Genomic DNA, 6,000 nt, shown 5'->3' on the forward strand with positions numbered 1-6,000 from the left:
GTGAATAAAAATAGCTTGATTTGCTGATAAAATTAAACATGCTTTGCACACGGAGCACCACCCTCAAACATCCTGACTGTTAATGAGCTCTCTGCTTGCACATGTTGTCACTCACAGGCTTCAGCCAAGAGGAAGTCCGTGGTTAGTAGCAGCTTAAAAACCTTCCAGAAGCCAACAAGCTAGGACAAATGTCCTTATTTTTGAAGTTCCTTTGTCATCAGATGTTCCAACATGTGCAATACCACATGTTTCACATATGGGACCAGACCTAGTAGCTCACATTTTAGAAAGGGCATGTTGAGAATAGTGGGAAGGACAAGCTGGTCCAGGCGAGATGGCTGGTACAGAAGGGACTTTTTGCAGTATAGTTTTCCCCAAAAGTGGAACAGAGATTGAGGATCTGAAAAAGGTCAAAAATGTCACAGAAATTCTGAGAGACTCAATAGAAATTTAGAGGATCTGAAGAAAGTGGAAAGTAAGACAAAAGCAGAGTAGACTTCTAATAGTTAGGTGGAACTGGCTCCAGATGCAAAACCACATTCAGAAGGTAGCAATTCAGCTTTCTGCGTGTACACCTGATGTCACTCTTGAGCATCTGCAAGGAAGACAAGGAAATGATGCAGGAAGGTGTAGCATTCGTAACTACCTCCATCTTGTATACTCCTGATCATTACACTGGCACAAGTCCAGACCTCTGAGTTTCTCTGTGGGCTGAGAGAAGCCAGGTGTACAGTTACTGGTCACAGCCAGCACAGCTTTGTAAGAGGAAAGTCCTGCTTATCAAACCCGATTTCCTTTTATGACAAGGTAACCCACCCAGGAGATCAAGGGCTTGGATTTCAGTAAAGCTTTCAATACTGTCTCTCACAGTATCCTTCTGGACATAATGTCCAGCACACATCTGAATATAATTTCTCCAGTTATTCCTAAGAACTGGTAAAGTTGTAAAGTTAGGCCTGCTGCTGCTCTCTGCTTCCTGACCTAAGGGCTGGGTACAGAGAGTGAACTGAGAAGGGGTTCAGATTAAGCCAAATTCAGCACTGCAGCCTGTGTTTGGGCTAAGGGATGCTTGATAGCCCAGTGCAGCATTGCTGAACCAGCTGCAGCAGCCTGACATGTACCTAGCTAGGGGAGCTCTTCTATGCCCAAGAGAAGCACAGACATTTTATTTCTGCTTTTGATGTATTTAAAAATTAAAATATAACAAATATACTACACTGTAATTGTCAGAGTAGAGATTGTTTGTGACTTTCCAATAATGTGAAATCTGAGTATCGAAATGGCAAAAAACCAAAAAAAAAAAGGAAGCAGGAAGGTTTGGGGGTTTTAAATTTAAAACATGGTTATGTCATCAGCGATCTTGTGAGCTCCTCTAACTTCCTCTAAGAAAGAAGCTAATGCCATCATTGAAGATGATGGAAAATGCTACTAGGAAATGTAATAAGAAAATGCAGGAGGTGGAAGGCAGAGCAAAGTAAGCTTATATGTCTGTTGACGTTCAAGAGGAAGCTCAGAAGGAAGTCTGTTAGTATTTATAATGGTGTCAATTCAGATAAATCAGCAACAACGAAAGAAAAAAGCATCTATTCTGTAATCCAACTCAATGCTAATGTAACTTGTGTTTTCCTAAATTCTGCCAAGGATGACTCTAATCTGAAGGCTTTAAACCTCCCCCCTGTAGAGCAGGCTCTGTTGTCCCATTAGCAGAAAGGCAGCTCTGTCACAGCCCAGAAACACTTACACTGCACAAATAGCCAGCACCTCCATCACACTGCCTGGCAATTAAAAGTAGCTGCCACAGTAAAATTATTCCTATGGTAATGTGTTTGGGGTCTCACAGCTTTGAGTACTAGAACTACCTCTATACTAAAATGTGTGGGAAATAATAGTTTTTAATGGCAGAAACTGTGAATGTTTTTCTGCTTTCTCTCATTATCACAGGCTTACTATTACTGAATTGGAGATGCTGATTAACAGCAAGCTTTCGACACTCAACAAGTTAAGCCATTGTGTTGGCATAATTAGGGAACTAATTCTTTCACAGTTCACTCAAGCGAAGAAATGAACTAGAAAATTTAAGACCTATTTTTAACGGGGGATTATTTTGCCCGCAAAGTAACCCCTCTGGCAGCTATTGTAACAAAATACTTTCAATTCTCCTGCACTTCCTAAAGCAACATTTTCATGCACAGAATATAGTTTTTGGATTGAGCATCTATCTGCCTCTTTATTCACTTCAGTCATATCTGCAAATTTGTACTGACATATGCAAATGAAAATTCTGAGTGCTCAATCACTGCACCTACTTTATAAATATGTCCCATCAAGTTTTCTAAAGATAATTCTGCAAATTCAGAATTTCTGAATAATTTCTGCAAATTATTCCCAGGAGACATAACTGTGACTATATGCAAGAAAGACAAATGCCAGAATGTATAATTCACTTGAAAATTAATCTTGTATATGCTTTTGCCAAATTATTTAACTTTCATGAGGAAAATGTTAGCAGGCAAAAATATATTGATTGTGGGAAATTTCTGCGTTCCTGGAACCTCTGAAAACCAGTTTAACTCCCTGCCTGTCATTACTGATTATTAATGAGGAAGTCTTGCCTGGTCTTGTTATGCTGTTAATTGGGGGTGTCCAACTGGAATGGTAGTCAGCAGTCCACAATTTATTTTTTCAGCTGTCTAATGAATGCAGCAGTGTTGGAAATTGGTGTTAGTCTCTTGCTTTGGGCCTTCAATGAAAGCTTTACAAAATTTGTCCAAAACAATCATAGCCCAACTCACACCTGCAGCACATCATTTATATAGTTCATCCCTATGCCTATATGCTTTAAACACTGGATGAAAACCATTTTGGCTTTACTGTAAACTTCTGTAAACAAGGAACTTGTACACTGCTTTCTGTAAAGAGATGTTTTCTCTGGGCAGTTTTGATATGCAAATGTTGATTCTCAGGCTTTGTTACTTTAGCTACATAGACAATTTAATGCAGTTTCAGGTTTTATATGACTGTGAAAATTGCCTCACAAAATTTACTAGAGCTTTAGCACAGAAATCATCTGCTCTTTAGTAGCTTCACTCTAATTATACCTAGTAGAAAAATAAAGAGAAAACACTCAAGCCTAGCTCATGAAACAAGTGGGTGAACAGGAAAAAACCAGCAGAGTAAAAGGTCATTACAGGATGTAGAGGTTGATTTTCTAAGGAGAGGTAACAGTTGTTTGAGCTGAACAACAAAAAAAGTTACATGCAATTGCTGAGCTGCTGCAAAAATTTATTTCAACCATGCAGCTCAAAGGGAAAATATTCAAATACATCCTGAAAACTTCAAGCTGATCTCAGCACAGTTTCTGCAATACTCCTCAGGTTCTCAGAAGAACTGGGCTGACTACAGAAATGTTCTGGGAAAACCTGATCCTCTGTCCAGGCAGATTTCACACATTATTTATTAGCTGCTGGACTTTGCTGTATGCAGAAGAGCATCTAGGCATTCCTGGTGGTCAAATCAGGCTGCTCCAGCTTCCTGGCCATGAGGAATGGCCGAGGCTGGAGCATGTATTTGAACTCCCTATACCTCTGCTCTGCTTACAGAAAAATTTATTCTAGTTTCTTTTTCTGTATTTCTTGTTATTGGTGGTTGATTTTTCCTTTGTCCTTCCTTCACTGTCTTCAGTCCTCTTACCTATGGGTTTCTTTATGTTCATCCTCTTGCAGGATGGTCCTGTCACTCAGCCTCCAAGGAAAAGTATTGATCCATTTGAAGCTGAAGCAGCTGCCCAGGCAGGAGCTGCAGAGGACTGTTCATGGTTTTTTTGGTAGTGTGGTGAAATGCCCCTACTTTACATCTTGAGAAATAGTCATACTTTGTGGTTTTACTGGGTGGAGATTTTTATTAGTGATTTCTCCTCCAACCTACCAGAGGGAAATACCCCCTGAAAACACCACAAGACTACTGGCAAAGCAGGAAGAAAGTTTTACTAACTTTTCTAATATTTTAAGTGTTTGAAATTGTTGTCACAACTGCCTCTATCTGAGTTCTGAGGGAGATAAATTACCTCAAGCCAGGTAACTCCAATGGGGACCTTACCTGACTGATGGGTCCAGGCTGGGCTGAAATGGAACCCTTGACCATGGGAGGGTCCGGGAGATCCATGGGATGTGGCAGGGACAGTGGGTGCTCTCAGGGGCTCAGCATTTTGTAACTGACAATTTTCTGCACCTTTGGCTTTCATTTCTGCTGAGAGTCACTTTGCTGACACCCACCTTCAGCTGAGCTGAAAGGGACCAGGCTTTCCCACTTGTACTCACTCTGAGTTGCTAAAACAGGTACTAGTGGGTTACTGTCTGTATATCCCCTTGCAAACATACCACAAACATGGCACGGGTCTCTCTACTGTGAGCCTCCTTGATGCACACACAGCTGTTTTGCAAAGGGGGTAGGATGTCCTCTTGAGTATGGGGACTGAGTAAAATAACTTCACCATGAAGAGTCATGCCTGCTTCCAGACTTAGCCAAAATAGGGAGCTGAACAGCCGCTTTACATTTTAGTTATTTTGGGGTTTTATCTACTTGGTCTTGGTGATAAGCTTCCAAACAGGTTTCACCCAAGTTCGTGGTCTATGACTTGAAATAGAGGCATTTCTTAGCAGTGGTATGACCTCGTCTCTTGAGTGACTCAGCCACAGCAGACTTTCATCTGCAGAACACTGAGGACCTTCCTTGAGGCTCTGGTTTAAGTCATCTCCTGAGGCACACCTCCTAAAAACACAGACTTGGTCAGGAGTACATGGCTTTCATCCAGCTCTCCTGGACCCTGGCATCAGTGACTTACTGATAGTTACTGAGGATATCAGTCAATTTAGCCATGCCTGGTACTTAGAGAAACTCTTCAATGTCAGTTCCTTCATTCTTGATCCATTTTGTTTCTTGCTCTTATAAAACTGGTTGGTTTGGGGTTTTTTTGGTTGGTTTTTTTTTTATTTTTTTTTTTTTTTGTTTATTTTTTTTCTTTTCAGCCTTATTTAAGAGTATCTTGGGCTTTGATGTACTGCACCTTCACTGTACCATCAAAAATGTTTTGTACAGAAGTCTAAATCACCACTTTTTGCAGTCGTTTGGCTTTACTGACTTGAAGGGTTCAGATGAAGCCTGGGGATTTCTCAGTGCCAGTCCCTCTTCCTCTGGGGAATACTGACAGTTATTCTGCAAGCAAGACAAATAGATCTGTTTGCTTAAATGTTTTGTCGGGATTTAAGATGCTCTGTGTCTATTGACTTTGTTAGCTTACCTTTATCCTGTGGGAGTCCTAAAAAATTGAGTTTCTCTTTAAAGGGCTCCTGCAAAAACAATTAAAGTAATTAAAATCATCTCTGTGTTAAGAGACCTGTTTTCCTTCCCTCCATGGCCCAAATAAGAGCTTCCTGTGATCTGAGTTCCAGCCAGGCATGTTGTAGGATGGAGTTTTACTCCCTCAATCACAATTCCTTCTGTCCAACAACATGCTCTAGTAAAAAGGATTTAATGTCTTTTCTGACTTAATTAGTGATGCCTCCAAATGTCTCCTGATGCAAGTAAAACTGGTGTCAACACCAAAGCTGTGGTTTTGCTGAATACTGTCTCAATTTCTGCTGCCATTGAATGGGAAAACTGTCAAGAAATTTAAAATAACTTGATGTGCTTAGTAATTATAGTGACAAATCTCAAATTTTCAAATTATGGATATTTGTCAGTCATCAGTACCCTCAGCAGTCAGTAGGTAAGTAAGCATCTTCTCAGCTGCAAAAATACATAGGTTTTCACAGTAATCCAAAACACCTTGAACAGCATTTATAGGAAATGAAAAGCAGAAAAGGATTGTAAAATTAAAAATATGTTTATTTTTTCAGTTTGGAAAAGAAAAAAAACAGTCAAAATGAAGGTGCACATGGCTAATATTTCAATCCCAAGTAATTTCCAAACAAACTGGATTGGTGTCTTTCTATTATCATTTTA

The sequence above is a fragment of the Onychostruthus taczanowskii genome, unplaced genomic scaffold (assembly GCF_017590055.1).
Source record: "Onychostruthus taczanowskii isolate IOZ18803 unplaced genomic scaffold, ASM1759005v1 scaffold71, whole genome shotgun sequence".
Classification (NCBI taxonomy): domain Eukaryota; kingdom Metazoa; phylum Chordata; class Aves; order Passeriformes; family Passeridae; genus Onychostruthus; species Onychostruthus taczanowskii.